Genomic DNA, 9,122 nt, shown 5'->3' with positions numbered 1-9,122 from the left:
TGGTATGAAATCTTCTATCAAAATTGCCCACCATCGGACCTAGGGTTCAAAATATTATAAAATAAAGCTAAGTCCCGAAATGGGAGTCTTAGTACCAGCCTCAGATGCCGCATTTGTGACATTAGGATCGCAAATGCGACATAAGTATCGCAAATGTGAAAGCTGGCCAGCTCTGATCAGGTCTCAAATGCGACAGAAGACTCGCAAATGCGAGCTTTGAGATGTTCGCAAAAGCGACAGTTGCGTCGCAAATGCGGAGCTCCCTAGTCGCAAATGCGATGAAGTTGTTCGCAATTGCGAACTCCCCTACCCCAGCCCAGCATCGCAAATGTGAGAATGATCTCGCAAATTTGGTTATCGCATTTGCGATGAAATCCTCGCAAATGCGAGAACAGAGATACCAACACTGTTGAACCTTCTTCCAATACTCCAAAATGCGTACGAAACTCATCTGAGGCCCCGGGGCTCCATGCCAAACATCCACGCAAGTCTGAAAACATAACACAAACTCGTTCGCGCGATCGGAACACCAAAATAACCTCTAGAACCACGAATCAGATGCCTAAACGCATAAAAATTACCATGAACTTTTAGAATTGCAACCAAGTGTCCGAACCATATCAAATCAACTCCAAACGATACCAAATTTTGCAGAAAAGTACCAAATGACATGAAGGAGCTAATCCAACTCTCGGAATGGCATTCCGACCCTGATATTACAAAATTCAACTATGGGTCAAACTTCTTCATTTTCTAAACTTCAACTTTTCCAACTTCCGCCGATCTGCCTCAAATTACTCTACGGACTTCCAAATCCAAATCCGGATGTGCGCCTAAGTCCAGAATCACCATACAGAGCTGCTGACATCTTCCAAAACTCATTCCGGAGCCGTTTACATAAAAGTCACATTCCGGTCATATTCTCACCGCTTAAGCTTCCAAAACTAGATTCCTTCTCGACTCCGAATCATCCCGTAACTGAATTCAACCATGCACACAAGTCGATACACATAATATGAAGTTGTTCAACACCTTACGCCACCGAATGGAGCTTAAATTCTCAAAATGACCGGCTGGGTCGTACATCAAAGCCACAAGAAAGCAGAGCATCGCGAGCCTTAACCCGAGCATCCTCAAGAGCTGCCTAAAAAATACAGCCCGTTGCATGCAAGTCACAAAACACATCCAATCGGCCTTTGACATGGATCCACTCTTCGTACAACTTCTAAGGGACGTCAGGGAAATCAGAAGCATTAGACGAAGAACGCCGCAAAAGTAATTGGGCTTTCTCGACCTCCAGCGTGGCAACTCGATCATAAAGATCGGAGGATTCCTTGTCCAGCTCCCCGATCCTCTCCTCAAGCCGGTCCTCCTTGGACCTTGCCATCAACAGGTCATTTTCCTGTTCAGAATGAAGGGTCCTGTTCTACATTTCGAGGATCTCCACCTTCCTCCGAGCGTCCAACCAAGAAGCCTCCGCATTATCGAGCTCATCCCGCTTCTAGGCAATCTCACCCCTGAGTGCCTCTATTTGAAATTGGCACTCATCTATTGGGCGTCCACGCTCTTACTGAACTCCATCTCCTCTTCCTTGTCCCTCAACATTTCCACAAGGATGCTGAATTTCTCCACAGATGCCATCAGCTCCACGTCTTTCTTCTTCAAAACTTCTCTTAAGGCCATCACGTGGCCTCTTTCACAGGGATGATCTCGAAGATCCTAGTACTTCCCACGGCACACAGTGTACTTTCCTTTTAACTTTACATAAATTTCTTTATGCCTTTTCTCCCTCCGAGCACTATCAATCTCCAAAATAACTGTCTGCAAAATAGAGAAAAGAATTTAAAACCTGAAAAGAAGCTAAGGCATAAGGAAAAGGATGGATAACAGTAGTACTTACCTTGAGAATGAGACCGGTGATGTTCTTAGACAAAGTACAGTCGGTTATCTTCTTGAGGGTCTCACCCTCAGCTTCATAATAGAGAGGACCGAGAGCAGGGACTACCCCCTTATCGCGCCCTCTTTTTCCTCGTAGAATCGGGTTTATGACATTTTGTTAGGACAACTCTTTCCTTTTGGGAAAGGGCTTTGCATTTTTGAAGAGTCGCCACCTAATGATTTAAGGTGCGTTAGGACACCTATAGGGTTCATTTATAACTACGTTTGGTAATCGGAGACAGGGTAAGGGCTTGAAATTATCCTAAGGGGAAGGTGTTAGGCCCCTCAGGATACACTAATGTGGTTCTCGGCAAACAGTTTTTGTAAATTTGTACAATTAGTAAATAAACAAGTAGGGCTCAAATAATAGGGGATTTAAGTTTAAATACACAGATGTAAGAAAACAACTAAAAAAGCGAGATTTTGAAAAGAATTACAATCTAAGCATATTCATGAATGTAAAGGGGTGTCCTAGGTTTGTTTATAATATGGATCACATTAATGCAATACCCGGTATGACACTCCTCAAAGAGGGGCTACGCTTGGTATTAACGTGTCGGTCATCATATCCATATCTACCCTTTCCCGCGCCGTGAAGGTAATTAAAGTGAGGGTTGGTCTCGACCCCTATTGCATGATGTTACCGTCCCTTTCTATAAGTCCCGGAGGAATTTAGGACTCATATCCTATAAAAGGGGGTTCTAGGCAGACCCTCAAGTTTAAAGGCAAAATACTAATGCGACAAATAAGAACACATAGGACTGCATTTAGGGGGGAAACACAGGAAATAGAAGGCTCAGATATACCTCCACAAGTAATGTACACAAACAGTACGATTTATACACAATTAAGGTCTAAATTCAGATCCTACGTATGGTATCTAAGTGACAACAACAGAATTAGATTTATTACATAACTCAAAAAAGATTTATTACAGTACGATTTATACACAATTAAGGTCTAAATTCAGATCCTACGCATGGTATCTAAGTGACAACAACAGAATTAGATTTATTACATAACTCAAAAAAGAAGTCCAAATCAGGTTTGCCTACTAATTTTAACATATTGACAGTTAAACACTAATCACAAAGACGGTTCTGGTTTTATTTAAAGTTGATTACCTAAGGCCTGCCTAGGCGCGGAATACAGATGACTACAAGATAGGTTTTTAAAGCGGACTCTTGAATCCTTATAGGCATGATATCTAATGACAAATCAAGGCAGTTTTTGAAAGAACTTGTTTTAGAGAACATAAACCATTAATTAAACCAGTTTCGAAATAAACTAAATGTGGACTGGGTTGATTTATTTAAATTAAACTAGTTGAGATCTATAGGCAGCATTTCTGACATCTAGTTGTTTCACACTGATTTCAGAGATTTTGCAGGCATGATGACCAATGGAAGAAAACATGTAACACTTATTATAACAGAAGCTGGATTAAATTATATCCTATAGGTATGACATCTGTTTGTGAAACTGATTTTGAGACCTATTAAACATGATTTCTAACATGGTAAGGTAAGTATAATAAAATCCTATTAAACATGATCTCTAACATGGTGAGGCAAACTTTGTAAAACCCTATAGACATGATTTCTAACATGGTAAGGCAAACATAGTAAAATGTAAAGTCCTATAAGGATGGTTTCTACCATGGTAAGGCAAACATAGTAAATTATAAAGTCCTATAGGCATGGTTTCTACCTGCCTTACCCCACAAACATGTAGATACCCGCCCTTTTCACTAGTTACCCCAATGTTCGTTTACAAATTATTATAGACCATGTGAATGAATCACATGAGAAAAGAAAAAATAACATTATAGAGAGCCTGAAATAGGCCCAGACTTTTCAGCACCTGATTAGGACTTCCTCCCTGAGTTATGTGATAAACCACCTCAAGTGACAAGATTGTGTCATAGCCTTTTTCATGTCTAGGTGTGTCAGAGTTCCCTAAAGACCTCAAGGGATCCCGAGCAGTGCTCACACCCAGATTGAATAACCAAGACAGAGTAAGTACAGTGTGGAAAGGCCAGCTTTTATGTGTCCAAGTTCAGAGGGAGCTCAAGGGTCCCAAGGCAAGGCTCACACAAAAGGGGCAGAACCTAGTGGTCTAAGAGTATATGTGAAAGTGCTTGACATAGATTCAAAAAGGTTGAATTGGAAAGCAGTTTTAAAACAGCATGTTTGAAATAAATTTGCGAAAACAACAGAAGAGTTACTTAGAGAAAAATAATTTTGAAAGGAGAAGGGAATAGGAGCAACAACAACTTGGAACAAGCCAGCACACACATAACAAACTCAAAGAATAGTATCATTCACAAGCAGGGAAGTAAGGGGTTGGGGACATAGAGAGCCCAAATTAGAAACACATAAACATGGATGAGAAGAGAAGCATATAGACCAGCAAGTACAAAGAACAAGTAGTAATCGATTGGCCTCCAGAATATAAAACTACTACTTCAAAGTGTTAACAAGGGAATCATGCTCGAAATTAGAAAATTAATAAGACATAGGGACAGGGTATGGGAGGAGTCATGTTGAGGACAGGGGTTTATTACACATATTTAGTCATGCCACTTAGTGTTAACCAAGCACATTTAAGAGTCTATAATGCTAACATGGCATACTAGTTGAGGGGAATAAAAAGTAGTAATCGATTAGCCTCAAGAATATAAAACTACTACTTCAAAGTGTTAACAAGGGAATCATGCTCGAAATTAGAAAAGTAATAAGACATAGGGACAGGGTATGGGAGGAGTCATGTTGAGGACAGGGGTTTATTACACATATTTAGTCATGCCACTTAGTGTTAACCAAGCACATTTAAGAGTCTATAATGCTAACATGGCATACTAGTTGAGGGGAATAAACAAGAACTCAAGTAGACATGCTGATTACACACTTGAACAAGAGAGGGCAAAACTTAAGCATGTTGAATAAAGCAGTAAACAAGAAAGGGCAGTTAAACACATGAGCCATTAGGTCAGTGCAGAAGAGGACATGGATTAACAGACATGGAGCACATAGAGTTGAGTTTCAGAATTGAACTAGGAACATACCAGTTAAGAAGCAAAGTGCAAAAAAGTAAAGCAAGTGGAGTTCCACAGTCTAGCCTTGGCTTTCAGCCGGCTAGACAAGCAGTTAGCACAAGTAGCAGAGAAAGAAGAGATAGTTTGTGTGTGTGTGTGTGTATTCTGAACTGTGTTCGTGTGTTAAGACTGTAGAAGAGAGTCATTTATATAGTAATTTGAAAACTGATTAAAATAAGGCAAGAATCAATTCTTCAGTAATTATAGAACTCAGTATCAATTAAGAACGAAAATCAGCCAAGTATTCCTTAATTAAGAGAGTAATTTACCAACGGTAGAAAGCAGGTAACAGATAAGGAAAGAATTCAAGTAACATAGGTGCAGAATATGTAAATTAGGGCTAGATACATAAGGGTCTAATTAAAGAAATAACAGTAGAAATCATATAATAATATAGTCAATCACATAATAAGGTAAGAAATAATTTTAAGGTATGGGAAAAATAGCCAAAAATCTGCATAAGAGCATCAAAACTGTAATCAAGGATTTCAAGAGTCGAAAAAATAGTATTAATATTAAGGGAAATAGTATAGACTTCCATGAATAACCCAATAAACAGAGTACAAACAGGGAGAACCAAATCGGAAACCTTAAAAATGTATCACTAGGATGAAAGTCATAGAAATACCCTAACTAATCACAGCATATCCATGAGAATCGCACATACTGACAAATCGATTAAACGAACAGTAAAGACGAACTCAGAATCACAAACTAAAGCCACACAAATTAGGGGTTTTCAACGTAATGAATCAGATAAAGGAAAAACTTATAATAAGCCATTTAAACGTAGTAAAAAAATCATATGATAATACTGAAAATTAGAGGAGAAGTCATTTTAAAAAAAGGTTAAGAAACCCTAGTCTTGAAGACGAAGGGTTTCTTTAGAAAAACAAAAATCGGAAAAACCTTTGACGAAAACAACAAAAGCTCATAATATACCAAAATCTAAGATAGATCTAAAATAAATCGGAGGATCTTAAGATTTAGGGTTTCAGAGAACCCAGAGAAGATGAGAAGACCTTAGAACGTTACCGGTTTTAGCTGGAAAGTCATAGATCTTACTCGAACATCCATGGATAGCCGAAAAATGGCATGAAAGACCAGGGATAGGAGTTGAACCGCTCTAGGTTCACCTGAGGACCTCAGGGTAGTGTCAAACCAGAGTGGGGTGAAGCAGAGGCCAGGAGATAATGAGAGGCCATAATTTCCGGCGAGAGAGGTGGCCGGAGAAGGTGGACAAGGTCCATTGGAGAGGATGGGAGAAGAGAAGGTTCTAGAGAGAACCAGAGCTAGAGAGAGGGAGATGAGTGTCGGTTGAGTGAATGAGAGAAAGAGGGCTTGGGGGAGTCTTAGGTTAATTATGGTAAGAGTGAATCCGGGCCGTTGATCAAAATTGATCAACGGCCAAGATTAACTCAGGTTTGGGTCGGGTGGACGTAGGGATTGGGCTGGGTGATTTTAACGGATTGCGCCTGGGGTTTGGGTTGGTTTAATTTGGCCTATAATTGAAAGCCAATTTGGCTATAATTTAAATAGTCAGTTTTTCCCTATTTAATTTATAAACAAATAGTAGATAATTACTAAAAATAATTTAAAATACTAAAATGATTTATAATACATAATTAGCAATTTAAAAATACATGATCAAATTTTATGCATAAAAACATAATTAAATCTTTAAAAGGGCTAATATTGCAATTATGTGCAATTTAGCTTTAAAAATACTAAATGTAATTATAAAAATATGTAAAAATTACATTAGCCATATTTTGAAATAAATATAGAAATACAATAGATGACTTATCAAAACAATAATTTTTAGAAATAATTATTGGCGATTTTATGGGTAAAAAGGGAGAAAATAAATCAATTAAAAAACTTAAAATTATGAGAAAAAATAATAAAACCTTGGATATGCTTATATATGCATATATATGCTATTTTAAAAGTATTTTGCATATTGAAAACATATAGGAAAAATTGGGTATCAACACCCCGTGGTATTTACAAGGAGATTACTATCCATTGGGATCGTAATGGTCCTAGAGACCTCCTCTATCCTCACCTCGAGTTGGGTGAGTCCCTCGTAAATCATTCTCAGCTCGTCCAGGTCTATGTCAGAAACTGATCTGGCTTCATCTTCAGCGACGGTTTTCCCTCTATCACCGGCTGACGAAGAGACATCCACTGCAACCCTAGAAGATGGAGCCTCTTCTTGCCTCGAAAGTGTGGGACCACCGTCAAGCGCCTTCATCGCGGACATCTCCCCTCGGAATGCACCAACACTTCTATGTCCACCTCTTCCAATAGTGGAGCCTCGGTGCTTTCCCCCGCGTCTTCTTTTATATGAATCGTCTTTTGTCTCTCTAAGAACCATTTAGTTCTCTATTGAATAAACGGAAACCAGGATTCCCCCCTCCCACGGCATCCACGGATCTCCTCTTGTGTGGCCTTAGATCCACTTCACTGAGGGAGACCTCATTATTCTCATCAACCAGCGAAAATATCTTAGGGGTAGAGGCAACGGTTGGAATGGGGGCAGGTTCTTGGGCCGCAGTAGCCAGGACGGGGCAGATGGAGAAGGCGTAGCAGCCACAACGGGGGCGGACTAGAGGCATATCAGCCCTTCTCCTAAACGAGAGCACATGCGCCATACTCCTTTGCGAAGACCCCCTAACCGGAGCGAGGAAAGGAAAGATCATGAAAATTAGCAAAGCCAGCCAAAAAAACAAAAAGAGACAATGATCACAACCACAAAGCAAAATTACATGTGGAAGGGAGAGTCGGTCTGAACTTCTTAAAGAAGATTGGCCAATCACGAATCCCAGCGAAGTCGACGATGCATACAACTAGAGGGGAAGGACAGTTGTTGGCTACAAAAAGGGGATAATTACTTAACTAGCCTAAAATGGAGGAAGAGATGCAAAAAGAAGAAAGAAAAGAAACATAGGCACTTACGTGTGTGATTCCAAGCCTCGGGGAAGCTGTCGGAATTGGTCACGACGTCCTCGGTTCTGACATAGAAGAAATCGAGCCAGAATTGCGGCTGGACTTGTCATCCACTTTTACCACCGGGCACTTGCCTCCACAGTGGCGGAGGTTCAACATCGTTCCCCTATAAAAGTCAGGGGCGAACAGGTGCATTAAATGCTGCATTGTCACCTCAACACCGGTGAGTTCGGCAAACTTGGTCAGCATCTTGATGACCTTATAGACATATGGAGAAAGTTGAGCAAAGCAAATACCATAGTGATGAAAAAACTCCTCCACCAACGGGAGAAGGGGGAACAAGCAACCAATAGCGAAGGGGTAAACGTATAGAGGGCAGTACCTGGGGTGGTGAACATGCACTTCATTTCCCCCAGTAGGGATTTGTTCAATATGGCCGGGGAGGCCCAACCAGGCTTTAAGCTTAGCCAACTGATTTGGCACCATTGTCGACAAGAATCTCCCAGGCGCCACTTCTGGCGATCGTTGAAAATCGGACCTGGTTATGAGGTTTCGGAGGACAATCTCCTCCACTGATGGAAAAGATTCATCCTCTACGGTGACAATTGTATTCTCCCCCTGATCAGGAAACACAACCGCCAATGGAGCAACATAGCTCCATTCACCAGCATTGGATGATAAGTTCGACATGTTTGTGAGATAATGAAGAAGAGTACTCGAAAGAGAATTTGGGATACAATATAGGGCAACGAAGCAGAGAAGAAAGGTTCAGAAAGGAGGTTTGAAATCTCAAAATTTTGGGAGAGTAAAGTTTCTAATTCAGGTATGGCAACTCCTATTTATAGAGATTGAGGCACCAAATTCGAAACGGTTTGTCATAATGGGCACAAAATCCGAAATGGCTCGTCATAATTAGCATCGAAATCGAAACGACAGATCCAATCAAAGGTCACGCGCAAATCGATGCACTGCGTCGGGAACATACATCATCATAACGCATGACGTCACCCCCTCTCTTGGACCAGACGGCTCAAACAAATCACCCGGGAAATTTAAGGGATTTGAAATAGAGGCCCACGGAGAGCCACGTTGCCTGCTCGCAACGACGACTACGACCCACGTTATTTGTTCAACA

This window comes from Nicotiana tabacum, chromosome 6 (assembly GCF_000715075.1).
Source record: "Nicotiana tabacum cultivar K326 chromosome 6, ASM71507v2, whole genome shotgun sequence".
NCBI lineage: Eukaryota > Viridiplantae > Streptophyta > Magnoliopsida > Solanales > Solanaceae > Nicotiana > Nicotiana tabacum.
Note: the sequence above shows the minus strand (reverse complement) of the source record.